At 38.2% G+C, this 16,738-nt stretch overlaps 1 pseudogene; it reads left to right on the top strand.

Annotated features, from left to right (window-relative positions):
• Nucleotides 1–854: 854 nt before the first annotated feature.
• The window catches only part of LOC117513795, a 41,295-nt pseudogene continuing 25,411 nt past the window's right edge, over nt 855–16,738 (top strand).

Genomic DNA, 16,738 nt, shown 5'->3' with positions numbered 1-16,738 from the left:
ACAGCAGAGCGGCACGAGGACGCAGAGGCACGGTCAGAGGAACTATGAAATACTGGTGAGTCACTGTTAATAATTTCTTATGTGTCCATCCTCGTAGGTTTATTGTAGGGGTGGCCAAGTTCGGTCCTCGAGAGCCACCTTCCTGACACTCTTAGTTGTCTCCCTGCTGCAACACATCTGAATCTAATGAAAGGCTCATTAAAAGTCTGCTAACGAGTCTTTCTTTGGATTCAGGTGTGTTGGAGCAGGGAGACAACTAAGAGTGTCAGGAAGGTGGCTCTCGAGGCTCGAACTTGGCCACCCCTGGTTTACTGTTAAAATTAAATTTGTTAGTTTTAAAAGCCATCATAATTATTTATAGGAAAATGTTCTATTTTTATTTCTCAAACAAATGTTTGGGTCTGAAAACAGGTTTTGATCTTTGGTTTCATTCTAATACTGGACTTATTTTTCTACTAAGGTTTGAATTTTGAGTCCACCACAGCATAAATATAACCCATGTCAGGTGCTGTCCTGCGGTGCACAGCTTCTCTGTGTATTCCATGTGCTCAACACGTCGCCGTGCTGCATCCATGAGCACGATGCCGACAGTCCATCATGTGTGGGACACGCACATCCATCCTGCCGACGCAATGTCCTGTTCAGGTTCAGGTGCTGGTGTAATGTTTGCACAGTAGACTGGGATGCCAGCGATCTGGGTTTGCTTCCCGATTGCAGCCAAGCTCCCAACCAGCACTTTGAACGGGTGTGCTGGGAGGAGTGAGAGATCCTGGAAATAACTGAGTGCTTTCGTTGGCTACCAACATTAAATAAGAACCTCTTCTTCACTTCATAGTTGAAGGATTCCCTCTTTTTGATAGTTGCATGAAATAACATGGACAGTATTTCAAACGTTGCCTTTTCTTTGCAGAGGATTTTTGTCATCACGTCACACTGTTCTCCACGCTGCTTGGGGCGCTGAGTAACTTTTGTCACTGTGACAAACACTTGTGAGCAGGCCTATAGGCAGATTAGCTACCATGTTTAATGAGTGATTCTCTTCATTGTGTTTGTAGAAGAACAAGTTTGCTGTTGGTACTCTGAGTGCTGACTGTTGGGAAAAACCGCCGGAGTTTGGGGAACTGAAGGTTTCTCAGGAGAAAAAGACTATTTTATAAAATTCTGACAGTAGACTTTCAAATTAGATTTGCAACCAAATTTTGAAGACTTTTTTTATTGTGAAGATTTGGGACATGTAAAGGTAACATTTGTAGTAATGTTACTCACAGCAAATTATATTCTGTGTTTATTTATGATTTTAGTTTAGTTTTTGTTTTGAGGGCATTTACAATCATGTACACCTGCATTATTGTTTTGGTGAGCATTCTTCACATTACTAAGGTAAGTGTATTAATACACGTGTGTCAATAAAACATTGCAAACTCAGTTTCTTTCAACATACATTTTGATCGTCTCACTATCTGTATCTATATTCTTCTCCAGTGTCTTGAGCCAACGTTCATCGGTGAGGCGATTGTTTGTTTTTGATTAAATCTGTTCTCATTATGTCATATAACAATGCGCAGTATCTATCTATCTATTTATGCATACATACATACATATATATATGACTTTTGGCAAACTATTGATATATTTTTGTACAATTCTGAAAACGTAACTTTTAATTTCAACAGATATTGATGATGATGATGAATTGAGCCTTGATGAAATAAACAAAGGTATGTTGTAATAGATCTGGGCTCAAATTTTTCAAATTTCATAAATAAATCTATTGTTTTATGTGAAACATTTTTTTATTTTAAAATCCCATGAAGTAACCTGGAATTTTATTTAATTTAATTTATTAATTTATCTATTTTGTTTTTCTTGACAGCAATAACCATATTTTGTTTGCTCTGCAGGGTTCAATTTATTTGAAGGTGACATTTTGGAAGTAAGCATTGAAAACCCTTCAATAATTCTAGTGGAAAAACATGTGGTTCTGTGTGTTTGTATGCTCAACTAAATCAACACAACACTCTTACGGGCATGATACTTCTACATATTTAGTGTAACTTGGTACTGTTCATTGCAAATCGAATCTTTTGATACCAAACATTTGCATTGTTTTTAGATTCACAAAGCTTCTGGATCAGCACAATCATTTTTACAAACTAGCACAAAAATTAAAAGCTCTCAAAAGTTTTTAGTCCAAATGATATAAGTTTCTTATGATTAGAAGAATCATAAAAAACATTTCTTATTTGGACACATTCTGATCGTGTGCAGCTGTCGTAGATATTTAAGCCGTGTTTCCTTTTATCCAGTGTAGAATGTTAATTTTGACGAATTGGTTACATATAATAACATCTGTGGTCATAAGTAAACACTACTATTAAGTCATATATCACTTTTCCATTGGTTAAATAACTTTTTACCTTGGGTGGCACTGAAAGGTCACATTTATACAGCCTTTAATACATTACAGCCATACCTGTTGTTGTCCAAGTTAAAGGAAATTAATGTTAACCCACTTTTAATCAGATGGTATCATTCCTTTTTAACTAATAGATTACAACAAGTTAGAGTTAATCAAGCTCTTTCGGTACTCAAATCATCAAATACAGGTGTACCACAAGGCTGTGTCAGTTCTCCTGTTCTCTTCACTCTTTATACTAATAACTGTACAAATAACTACTGCAATAACTTTGTTTTAAATTTTCTGATGATACAGCTATTTTGAGCCTACTGCACAAAGATTCAAGTCCAACAAAGTACTTCCTTGAAGTGAAACACTTTGTGCAGTGGTGTGATGACAACCACTTGGTTTTAAATGTCAATAAAACCAAGGAAATGATTCTGGATCCAAGGACTGTTGGGGACCATACTCCTGTGGTCATACATGGTATTCCCATTGACCAGGTCAACTCATACAAGTACTTGGGGCTGCACATAGACAATACCTTCAGCTGGACTGCACATGTGGACAGTTTGTGCTCCCGATTCCATCAAAGACTTTATTTCCTTCGTAGACTTCGTTTGTATGGAGTCAATCAGAAAATGATGTTGTTGTTTTACCAGGCAGTGTTAGAGAGCCTAGTTAGGTATGGCATGACTGCCTGGTACGGCAATCTTTCTGTACAATTTAAAACGAAACTTAACAGACAAATTGATGATGCAATGAAGATAATCGGAAAGAAACAATATCAGTCCCTCAGTTCACTCTATGAAGAGTCTGTTTTGAAAGCAGCTCAGAGGATACTGATGGATTCAGTTCATGTTCTTCACGCAGAGTACACTCTCCTTCCTTCTGGGAGAAGGTACAGAGTTCCTCGGAGTAGACTGAATAGATTTAAAAATTCATTCGTCCCCATGTCTATTAAATTGTTAAACAATAATGTTTAAAATTGGAATTATGCAATATTTATGGTGTTTCTCCTGACTCCTGTCATGTTAATTTGTTATGGATGTGGTTGTGTTTTTATCTGTATTGTTTGTTTTCTCTTTTCTTGTAAGGCACCTAGCATGAGTCCAAGACAAATTTCCCTGAGGGGACAATAAAGTGTATCGTATCGTATCGTATCGTATTATATACAGAATTGCTATTTTGAGAAATTCTGATTACTAGAAAATATTAAAAAGAATCATCACCTTATTGTTGTTTATCAAATGACCTCTGTTTTGGAGTAGCTTGAAAGGTCATACTGGAAATGATAAGTGGTTAAATCTGGCTATACGCAATATGATGATAACATGGCCCTGGCAAAAATTATGGAATCACCGGCCTCGGATGATGTTCATTCTGTTGTTTAATTTTGTAGAAAAAAAGCAGATCACAGACATGACACAAAACTAAAGTCATTTCAAATGGCAACTTTCTGGCTTTAAGAAACACTATAAGAAATCAAGAAAAAAAGATTGTGGCAGTCAGTAACGGTTACTTTTTTAGACCAAGCAGAGGAAAAAAATATGGACTCACTCAATTCTGAGGAATAAATTATGGAAATTTCCATCCCCAAAACTAACACCTGCATCAAATCACATCTGCTCGTTGACATTAACCCTATGTCATGAAATTGACCCTATGTGTCTTTTTGCAAGGAATGTTTTCACAGTTTTTGCTCTATGGCAAGATGCATTATCTTCTTGAAAAATGATTTCATCATCCTTAAATATCAGAAAAGTGTCCAAAATATCAACGTAAACTTGTGCATTTATTGATGATGTAATTACAGCCATCTCCCAAGTGCCTTTACCTGACATGCAGCCCCATATCATCAATGACTGTGGAAATTTACATGTTGTCTTCAGGCAGTCATCTTTATAAATCTCATTGGAACGGCACCAAACAAAAATTCCAGCATCATCACCTTACCCAATGCAGATTCGAGATTCATCACTGAATATGACTTTCATCCAGTCATCCACAGTCCACGATTGCTTTTCTTTAGCCCATTGTAACCTTGTTTTTTTCTGTTTAGGTGTTAATGATGGCTTTTGTTTAGCTTTTCTGTATGTAAATCCCATTTCCTTTAGGCGGTTTCTTACAGTTAGGTCACAGACGTTGATTCCAGTTTCCTCCCATTCGTTCCTCATTTGTTTTGTTGTGCATTTTCGATTTTTGAGACATATTGCTTTGCGTTTTCTGTCTTGACGCTTTGATGTCTTCCTTGGTCTACCAGTATGTTTGCCTTTAACAACCTTCCCATGTTGTTTGTATTTGGTCCAGAGTTTAGACACAGCTGACTGTGAACAACCAACATCTTTTGCAACATTGCGTGATGATTTACCCTCTTTTAAGAGTTTGATAATCCTCTCCTTTGTTTCAACTGACATCTCTCGTGTTGGAGCCATGATTCATGTCAGTCCACTTGGTGCAACAGCTCTCCAAGGTGTGATCACTCCTCTTTAGATGCAGACTAACAAGCAGATGTGATTTGAGCAGGTGTTAGTTTTGGGGATGAAAATTTACAGGGTGATTCCATAATTTATTCCTCCATAATTTTTGCCAGGGGTTGTAGGTTGTAGTGCCATGTCAATGTAACTCAGTTCTGCATCACCGTAATGCAGGAGCGTATTGCAGATGGACCACAGAACACCTTGTACAGGTTGTGTGCCTGTATCTGTGCAGTAAAGGATGGGGCAACCTGTGCATCGCTGCACAGGTTGCCCCATCCTAGGTCAATGCAGAGCCCCACAGTGTAGAAGTAACGACACCATATTTTACTAAGCACTCAAGAAGCTGCTGTATCCAACACAAGAAGCAATTAGTTCCTATGATGGATTCATCTGTACACATACAGTGGCTTGCAAAAGTATTCAGCCCCTTGGTATTTCACGCATTTTAATTTATTTATGGCGTTTCAAATAAATAAAGTAAATCAGGCTTCTCAATATAAAAATTTCTAAAATTATCTTCCTTAGACTCAAACTGAAAACAAATCTCTACAACTTGATATAAATTAATTAAAAATATAAAAGCCAAGATGATGGGTTGCATAAGTAATCAGGCCCTTTGGTATAATACCTGTAAATAATCAGTTTAATTGCCAGTTTTCTTCAGACAAGTCAGGAGATGGATACATGAATATTTCCAAGTCACTGAATATGTCTTGAACTTTATTTACATCAGTTATGAAGAAATATAATCAGTATGACACTCTATGGCAAATCTGTGTGGAGTAGACAGTTCTCAAAAAACTGAGTGACTGTGCAAGAAGGAGAACAGTGAGGAAAGCCACCAAGACACCCAGACAACCCAGAAAAATTTTAGGCTTCTGTGGCTGTGATTGAAGAAATTGTGCACAGTGCAAATTCTGCATTTTGTATCTCCAGTTATACAGCTTCATGATGAAGTGGTGTAGAGGAGGGTCTTCTTTCACTAAAACATCAAATCTAGGCTTGCATCTCAAATGTACCTTCTGGGTAATTGTAGGTGAACTTTCAGGTTTTCTTTTTAAGAAAATCCTCCTCTGCTTCACTTCATCATGAAGCTGTATAACTGGGGATATAGAATCCAAAACTGCATGAAATATGTTATTTTAGGGTATTTATGCAGATAATAACAAACAAGGAAATACATTTATTGACTACAGCATAGATTTTTTTCAATCAGAAAGATAGGTGTATGTTAGGCAGAACATTGCCTTTACTGATGCCAAAATTATGGTATTTAAATATTTATCTCATGTACATGAATTAATCAGATTGTCAGAACAAACTACATGCTGAGTGCATTTTAAGAACTATACTTTTTTTTTTTTTTTTTTTTACCTCTCTGGTCACTTTTGTGCTTTATGGGTGTGGACACCTTAATGTGTGCACTTTGGAAGTTGGGTCCTTTCAAGTTCTACAGTTTTTTCCAAGATCTTCCAGATGACCTGTTTTGGGCTCTCAACATAGGAAACATCCATGGACGACTGGTTGACTGGTTGACTTTGGTGAACCGTTGTAGTCGACACTTCAGGTGGATCATTCTACAGAGACTGCACTCACAAAACTTGTGAATAACCTGCTGCTTGCTATGGATTCCAGTTCTGCATCTATTGTATTGATGTTGGACTTGAGTGCTGCTTTCGATACGGTTGATCATGGCATTTTGTTGTCATTTTGTTGGATAGATGAGAGAATTTGTTTGGTGTTTCTGGTTATGTGCTTTTGTGGCTGAGATCTAATTTGTTGGGTCAGTCTCAGTATATTTTATTCACATCATCAGAATCTACAGGTTACAGGGTCCCGCAGTAGTGCAGCAGATAACTGAAACAATCGTGCAAATGGTGATACAAGCACCAAGGTTGGCACAAATACTCCTTAGACATTGCTCTTTTGAACAAACCGACTGGCCACTTGAATTTTCAGTAGGTGGCCAGGTAGGGGTCAATTGAAGAATTACACAGGGGTCAAAATTTAAAATGCTGAAATCATTTTGAAAACTACACCACGTTATTTGTGTGATCATAAAGATTCCAAAAAGGTATAGATTTGGGCTATCTATGACTGAATGATTAGCAGTTATGGGGTAAAAACAGCAAAAATGGTGATAAAGGTCAGTTTCAGTTTGTACAGAGATCAAAGTTAAAGTTGCTCCAATTTTGGTAAAAAATTATGCAGTTGGGTTAACAGGGTTTTAAAAAGGAATAGTTTGCACCATGTATCATGCTTAGTTATCATGTTACAGGGTAACATATGTCACATGTCATAGAATCCAATGGACATTGACCTTGTTTGACCTTTACTTTGGAGACCAAACATTCAACACAATCAAAACTATTCCATTTATTAATCCTATTAGCTGAATGTCGTCAAACTTCCTGGTTTTGAACTCTGATAAAACATGGTTGTTTTGTTTGTTGCACCTGCCAGACTGAGACATTCATCTAATGAGTTTACACTGTCTCTGGGTCACTGTGTGATGCAACACAATGATACTGTCAAGGATCTTGCTGTGATCCTGGATCAGACCATTTCTTTTTATACATATTTTATATATTTTTTTTATTGCGAGGGGAAGACCAATTCTGTTTATGATGGATGCTGAAGTTTTGGGCCATGCCTTCGTGTCATCCAGAATTGATTACTACAGTGTGTTGTTGTTGCCAGGATTGCCACTCAGAAGTACAATGGGTCTTCCATAGGAGATTGTATACCCGCCATATTGGATTTTGGTCATGTAGGGGATTGTGGGAAATGTGTGCCTGCTGCAGATGCACAGACACAGTCAGAAAGTAAACAAGGCCCAGAATGCTGGGGATTACTTGTTGTGTCTCTGAATGCTTCAGTAACAACCTCAACATGTGTACTTCTACAGTGTATCCAGTAGGTATTCATAGTACTTCACTTTTTCCACATTTTGTTATGCTACAGCTTTATTCCAAAGTGGAGTAAATGAATTTGTTCCCCTCAAAATTCTACTCACAAGACCCCATAATGACAACATAAATGACATTTTGTTAAATTTATTAAAAATAAAAAACTTTGTTGCAGCACCTCTCAAGCTCCATCGGCTTTAATGGGGAGCATCGGTGCACAGCCATTTTCAGATCTCTCCAGAGATGTTCAATCAGATTCAGGTTTGGGCTCTGGCTAGGCCACTCAAGGACATTCACAGAGTTGTCTTGAATCCACTCCTTTCATATCTTGGCTAGTGCTTAGGGTCAATATCTTGCTGAAAGATGAACTGTCATCCCAGTCTGAGGTCAAGAGTGCTCTGGAGCAGGTTTTCATCCAGGATGTCTCTGTACACAGGAAACTTTGCTGAGTAAAATTTACTCTGCTGGGATAACATTTGATCCCAGTCTAAATAGAGTAAATATACTCTACCATGGGAATAAATCAACTCAACATAGTGTAAAATCAACTCTTATTTGAGTAAAACCATTTCCATTGACGAAACGAGTCGCTGATCGAACGGTCCGCCTGAAAACTCGTTCAGCCCTGCCTTCACTGCGCAGGCATCATCAGCTGCGGTTCACTGATTAACACCTCGTTTCTGCTTAAAACTGCACTCCAGTCATCATCTATCTGAACAACAGATATCTGAAGCTTTTGTACAACAATCATTTCGGCATAAATTCAGCATTATTTCATCAGAAAAGGCAGAGGAAGCAATCACAGCACCAAAGCTGCATGGCTGCTAGCTGTTGCTTTCACTGACCCTCCATCACTTCAAAGCGTCACAAAATATTGCTTTGTTCCTGCTTAAAGCAGCCTCGTTTCTGCTCCACAGAGGAATGATGGAGCCCTGACAGAGTGACCATCTGGTTCTTCGTCACCTCCCTGACTAAAGCCCTTCTCCCCGATCACTCAGTTTAGATGGGCGGCCAGCTCTAGGGAGAGTCCTGTTGGAGAAAATGGAGGCCACTGTGCTCATTGGGACCTTCAAAGCAGCAGAAATGCTTCTGTACCCTTCCCCAGATTTGTTCCTCGAGACAATCCTGTCTCAGATGTCTACAGACAATTCCTTTGACTTCATGCTTGGTTTGTGCTCTGACATGCACTGTCAACTGTGGGGCCTTATATTTAGACAGGTGTGAGCCTTTCCAAATCATGTCCAATCAACTGACTTTACCCCAGGTGGACTCCAATTAAGCTGCAGACGCAGCTTTGTACCAATTTGTCGATCAGCATGCTTGGCTTCGATTGCATGCAAAAATATTTGTTAAAGTGCTAATTATTCAATGCATGTGGAAAAAACACTGTTGAGGGCCCTTTCACACATAGTACGAATAAGTACAACTCAGGGTGACTCACGGCGGAACAGCTTCGTATGAGCGAACCATGACAACATCAAGCCGATGGGCAGGCATGCACAATGCCGCTGCAATGGTTCGAGCAGTTACACGATGTGGTTACACATCGCGCAGCTGCACATCGCAAAGAAAAATCAATAAAAAAAATTTAAAAATACATGCTGCAATGGTTTCATGCACGCAAGAACACAGTACGAGAAGCTGTGCAATGTGCTGTGAAAATAAAAAAATAAAAACATACATGCCACCCACGGGATTTCCAAAATCTCTGACTTCCAGTCACAAAATTTACCACTGTACTACCATCGCTGTCCTGCGAAAGGTGCAGGAAAATTAATGCCTGAAATCAAGAAGGGCATGGACGTATTTTAAAAAAATAAAACCACACACCATATAAAAACACCACATTTTACTGAATCCCTCTTATCAAGCGGGCAATACAAGTATGATCCGTCTGTTCCTCTGTAGATGACCCATGGTCACAGACATATAGTCATGACATGACATGAACGAGCAGCAGGGCGCTCTTATCATGTCCACATCTGCTGGCGGCATGTCATGCCCAATACGTGTGTCTTGTGGACGGCGCACCGCAGGACAGACACTGTGTCATGTGGAACAGAGCTCACGTGGGTGGCGTGACATTCAGATTGCCCGCTGCGTGTAATGATCTGACGGTCCGTATCACCTGGGTCAGCCTGTCAATGTGTGCAACGCATGCTCGCTGCAGCCCATTGCAACAGTGATATATGTTTTTATGTATGTCCATGTGATGACACCACACACATCACATTGGACAGTTGTTAGTTTATGTCCATCCAAACACAGTACGTGTTCCCCAGCCATGATGTCCAGAACCACAGATCTCCACAGCCACTCCTGTCGGTGGCCACACCCCTTATCAGTTCAGCACACACGCCAATGTGTCTGTTTGCAAAGCCACACTCGTGGGGCACAGACAAATTTCACATCCAGCTCGACAGTGATCATCTGCTGACTATTGTTGTGTTAACAGTGCGAATGGCCACACATTTTCTAAGTGCCAAGCGAGCGGTGTTAGTTGTTCGTGCATGTCACCTGGAATTTGGCCGACACCTACCGCAAAAGGGTTCGATGGGCTCTCACACCGCACACTCTGTCTTTCAGCCGCTGGTGTGTGTAAATAGTTGTAATAACAGGTGTAAGAGGCGTTAGAGGCAACTACGATTTTACACGTATTGCATATGATTCCTGCTTCATGCGCACTTCATGCGCAATTTGACCAAATTCGCACTATGTGTGAAGGGGCCCTTAACAATGATTGAGAAATACAAAGGCAAATATACCAGTCTTATGATCACTTCTTCTGTCCCTTGTCAGCCATGCTTTTTTCCGCTTTGGTCTCCGGAAACGAGGCTGTTTTGTCCAGAACGGCTGAATTGTCACGTAAACTGCCAATGTTGTGTCTGTGAGTGAGCTTGTTGTTACCGTAATCATTCTAGCCATCTCCAGTACGGAGATTTCAGTAATGGAAAACGATGCGTCAGTTACCCGATAGGGACATTTTATTTCAAGAATAGGTGTATTTGCGACTGATTTGATTGATCTTTCATCAGAAACTGCACATTTTATGGGGGGAACAGGAAATGTTCCATCCGGATTTAACTTTTTCTTTACATTTCTCTGTGTTCACGTGAGCACAGATGTTAATGCCTTACGTGTCAGTATGCTCCCTGAATTCACAGGGAGCTGGTTTGTTGTGTGTCGCAAGGATTAACAAGATGATAATGGGACAGTGGGAGACAGAGATAGGGCAAACATAAGACTTACCCTTTCTCTGAGGCACGTCAGAGCTGAGATTTGTATATTTTATGATAATATGGGGGAGGTTGGCTTTTATTTTAATTTTTACCTCCGTCAAGGAGGTTATGTTTTCGGTCGCATTTGTTTGTTTGTCTGCAGGTCAGCAGGATAACTCAAAAAGTTTTGAATGGATTTTGATGAAATTTTGTGGAATGGTTGGAAATGACAAGAGGAACAAGTGATTAAATTTTAGTGGTGATCCGGATCACGATCCGGATCCCAATGCTAACGCGTTAGCATGTCTATGGCATGTTCAATGTTAAAAGTTAGCATTAAGCAGTTGCAGCTGTCATCACGTTCGGGTGCATTTGTTTTCAAATTGTAATATTTCTTAAATTTATTTTGGTTTATAGAAATTTTGTGGAGTGGTTGGAAATGACAAGAGGAACAAGTGATTAAATTTTTGTGGTGATCCAGATCACGATCTGGATCCCGATGCTAACGCCTTAGCATGTCTACGGCATTTTCAATGTTAAAAGTTAGCATTAAGCAGTTGCAGCTGTGATCACGTTCGGGTGCATTTGTTTTCAAATTGTAATATTTCTTAAATTTATTTTTGTTTATATATTAATAATCTAATAATTATTATATACAATTTTAGAGAAACAGACAAAAAGAAATAGATCACTGTGCCAAGGAGGTAATCTCTTTAGGGTCAGTGACCCTATGGCCTTGTTTAGAGAAGTGTTTCATAAATGTAAAAAAATTAATATATTTGCAGTTTAGTTGAATAATAAATTGAATTTTGTCTAATTTGTTTTTGTCTATAAGCACACGCAATATCAATATCAGTGCTCAGATGACAGTATCTTCTGGGAAAGGTGCAAGTTGCAATAAACTGTGATGCCAAGTGCCAAGGATACATGCTATCCAGTCACAGCAGATGAAACTTTTTTTACTACTGAGCAAACATCATTGTTAGACTTTTTTAGCTTCAGTGATTCCACAGCGTGTAGGTGTTATGGTGTCAGTGACCCCATGGCCTTGGCGGAGGTTTGCACTCTCTGAGTGCTTCTAGTTCTAAACTGTGACATATGTACATAGAACACCTCTGTGGATTGTGAGATATGTTTTAGCTTTATGTATTGATCTCCTCATTTTTTTTTAAGTTTTTTTAATCTTATTTTAATATTTTCATCTTGTGTATTGTTTAATGGTTTAAAATATTTATGGGCTCTGTTGTATATCACAAAGAATTCTCTAACAGTACTTAATAAATAAAATGATTCTTCTTTGTCTTCTTTTTATTACATCCACCATGGATGTAATAAAATCATCTGTGTTTATTTATTTGTCTGTCTGTTAGCAGGATTACGTAAAAACTACTGCACGGATTTTGACGACATTTTCACCACAGAGAGATATTAGGCCATGGAAGACTTCATTACACGGTGGAGGTGATCCGGAATCTCGATCAAGATTTCACTTTATACAGGCTTTTAAGGATTATGTGAAAACATCAAATTTGCGACACAGATAGATATTGGGGTATGAAAGACTCCACTGATTTTTGGAGGTGATCCAGATTCTAGGTCAGAATTTGTACGCTTCACTTTGTCAAATTTGAGGATTACGTCAAAACTACTTAACGGATTTTCACCAAATTTTCACCACACTTTGGCCTTGGAAGACTCCATTAGCTTTTGGAGGTGATCTGGATCTGGATCCGGATTTTGAATCAGGATTTCACTTTGTACACTTTTAAGGATTACGTCAAAGCTATTTCATGGATATGACATCATGATGTAAATCCAAGATCAGGAAGACACTATGTTGTTTCAGCTTCTGAATTAAATATCAGCTTGCAACATTTTGATCAGATGGACCATTCTGGATCAGTGTGCAATAATTGCATTATGTTGTGGAATCCAGATCCAGGTAAAGTCTGGGTCACGATGTGAATCACATAACTTTTATTTTGAGTCCTCATCAACCCTTGGCGGACGTCAGAAATCTGGGATTGCTCTTGTTATTATTATTTGGCCATGGGTCCATGCCATTGTGGTTTACTTCTTTCTTTTGACTGATTCCATTTTGCTCAGGTGCAATGTATGTGTGTGTAGTGTTGCCACCTTTTAGTAATGAAAATAAAGGATGCACACCACAGCTCCTCAGGGCCACTACCACCACCCAAGGAGTGGCATATTTAATTCTGAAAAAAGCATTAAGACATACTTAAAGCTTTAAGTGCTTTATTAACACAAAACTGTTAATGATAAACTGTGCAGTCACTGAAGTCTGCAATAATAAAAATATTAAGGAAAACAGAGAAATACTTTTAATCTTTACAGTGAGGACATTTTTACTTTAAGAGAAAATAAAAATAAAATACTTGTTTGCCTACAGTTTGCCTTGTACCCACTGCCACTAACGCTGTCAAGCCAGCGGTTGGACTCTTCCACTCACATCTGTACATTTGCAATAATTTTTGCTTCTTTGGATGTGGTGGAGTTTCGGGTGTAGAAATGCCAGGCAGCCAGGCAACCCGTGACATGACCACACGTGAAAGTCTGAGGTCTAATCGCTGTACCTTGCGTCGGCTCCTCACTACAGGACCCGACGCAAGGTTGGCAGCTCTTAATATTTCCTGTGTATTATTTTGTTCATTATCTAGTTTTAATGAGTGTGTGTGGGACATTTATGAAAATACAGAACAATTTACATCCAATATTGATTCAATTCGGGACGCAATAATTAATTGTCAAATAAAGGACAATTCTGTTTTTTAAGAGACGGTGGAAATCCTATGTGTGTGCCTATAATAACTTAAATAAAACCATGGGATGCACATTATGATGTCATAAGGGAAATGCGGCACTGGCTGTATCACAGAAATCTTGAACATGCTAAAACTGCTAGAATGTGGTGTCAAACTGAGAGGCACGTTCTGTTGTACATATGGTGCATGTTTTTCTACAATCCTATTACATTGCTTGTTATATTCTATTGTTCTTACCAGCATGCTTATTTTATGTGATTTCATTTTTTCCCCTACTTATATTCAGATATTTTATACTTAGTTATTTATGTATATATTTGGGCATCCAGTGTGGGCAGCAAAGTAAGAATTTCATTGCACAGGGAAACATGTTTCTTTACTGTGCATATGACAATAAAAGCTTTGAATCTTGAATCTTGAATCCTGGATTAATGTGCATTTGTCTTGGATCATCATGTCATGTTCAGCTAGTTTTTGATCAAATGTCAAGGTAATACAGAATCATATATTAAGGCATCAGTGAGTCATGGAGTAATGTTGTGCTGCTGTGTGACATGCTTCCTTGCTCAGTAAGTAATTAATTTAGGGTCTTTATGTCCTCAAGGAACTTCACACAACAACTCGGGTAAAAAGGAATGCCATTTCGGAAAAAAGTTACCTGTGGAGCATCCCTGTTCCTTATGTGTTAGAAGAAAGCCTCAGTGAGTTTTAAACCTTTTCTCACCGCTGAAAATGAACAAACCCATTGACAACCTGCAACATGATGCACTATTCATTACTTTCTGTATTTGTGCACAGATGTCGGCGCTAAAGCTACCATCCTGCAGGCGTTTGATCATTTCCGTTTGAAGACGTGTATTGATTTTAAACCCAGGCAGTCTGAAGAATACTACATTTCACTCAGACAGAATGAAGGGTAACTGTATTTTTACACTCTAAACACAAATGACAAATATTCCACCCACAGTGAGTGACCGTGATTTCACATACCGTTTGCTTTTCTTCTCGCTGTAGGTGTTCCTCTCATGTTGCAAGAGTTATTAAAGGTGGCCAGATTATCTCCATCGGACAAGGATGTGGTTACCTTGGCATAATAGAGCATGAGCTTTTCCACACTCTGGGCTTTTTTCATGAACAGTCAAGATACGACAGAGATAAATATATCACCATTATGTGGGACAACATCAAAGAAGGTTTGATATCTTCAAACTATTCACAGAATGTTATTCATAGATAGATATAGTTCATCCTCTCCAGTTTGTTAGTATGATTACTGTATTTTCTGGAGTATAAATTGTAGTTGTTTTTACCCAAGGCCATCAAAATATGGCCATTGGGTATTGTCAAGGGTTTGCGTCCATCCATCCATCTGTGCATCTGTCTGTGCACAGACATTGGACAAGATGGCTAACCTTGACCTATTTTAAGAGGTATTTTAACCCTCTGGGGTCTGAGGGCATTTTTTGGACAGTTCACTCGCCTGGCATAAATGTTTTATTATTGCTGTTAACAGCTCTCCCTGCATCCCACAAACAAGTTTTATGTCTCGTTTTTTTCAGGACAACCTGTGCTTTCAGAATATATATGTTTTTGTTGTGTTTTCTAAGTGTAATAAAGGTTTCCAATCAAAAATAGGCAAGGAAAAAATAAAGCGAAAAATAATTTTACGCACACATTTATTCAAAACACACAGCAAACTATAATAAACAACTGTTTTGACACTTTATAAAGGTAATTTGAGGTCTTGTGTGAAAGACTGAACAACAAAAAGATTTAAACAATAAACACAAATGCACATTTTGAACAATATATACAAAATGGTCTATGCGCTAAATAAATCAATAAATGGTTCTTTAGAAACCTTTCATCTGTAAATTAAAACCACCTGTTATTTCATATTAGATAATTTCTTGTTTAACATAAGGAACCTCAGACATTTATTTTTAGACAAATAAAATAACATGGAAACTTGTATATTTTTTAAGTCTGGTAGATTATTTATATCTCATTTCAACCAGAAAAACAAACACTAAATAAATACAAATGTTTATTATAAATGCAAAAGGAAATAATTTAACAATGACTGCAGTGTGACTGTAAAGTAGGATTTCTGTGACATAAACCTCATGATGATTTTTTTTTATAGTCATTTCAACTTGTAATTTCGTCAAAATATGTAATTGCCTTTAATGTTATCAGGACAGAATCATTTCTAAAATATGAATTTGAGCACAATAAGTGGAGAGCTTCTACCTGTGCAAATGTCTTTTGACTTTGATTCATGGACATTTTTAATGATCCGTTCATTTATTGTTAAAATATAAAATGAAACAGCTTTTTAAAAATAATAAAATAGTTGCTGTTGAAAGAGCCTTTTATTTACAAGCAGGTGATGTTCTGCTGGATTCTCAGGACCAGATGAAGGTCTCTTCTGCAGTTTTTAACTCTGGTGGTGTTGCTGAAAAGCAGAGATGTTTTCTTTCGACTGGACTTCGCGGTGTTCAGCTCATCAATGGAAGTCTGGTTGTCTGCACAGCAAATGTTCCTGATTGGGACAAATAAAAATATTTCTTTAAATATAAAGAAACACTAAACAGTTTATACATTAAAAAAAGGGGGGGGGGGGGGGGAACAGCAAAAAAAAAAAAAAAACGCCCGAAAAAACGCCCGAAAAAATAAGTTATTTAAAGTTGAGCTTTTGTGGTGTATGAAAAAAGCTGTAGCTTTATTTGGTAAAAAATAAAGTGTTCACTCAGATCAACTGTGCTAAAAGGCTAAGCTAACGTTAGCCGATCATTAAACCTTCACAGTTCAGTAAATGTCACGTTTTACTTTTACATTATTCTCACCTCAGTAAAGCTGCAGAACTAAACTCGATTGGGCAAACTGGGACTTCGCATATATCCAAAAAGTGGGAGATTTCGGACTGAGTGGGTTTGCTTCATCACCC

The sequence above is a fragment of the Thalassophryne amazonica genome, chromosome 7 (assembly GCF_902500255.1).
Source record: "Thalassophryne amazonica chromosome 7, fThaAma1.1, whole genome shotgun sequence".
Taxonomy (NCBI): domain Eukaryota; kingdom Metazoa; phylum Chordata; class Actinopteri; order Batrachoidiformes; family Batrachoididae; genus Thalassophryne; species Thalassophryne amazonica.
This window is presented reverse-complemented; position numbering and strand designations above follow the sequence as displayed.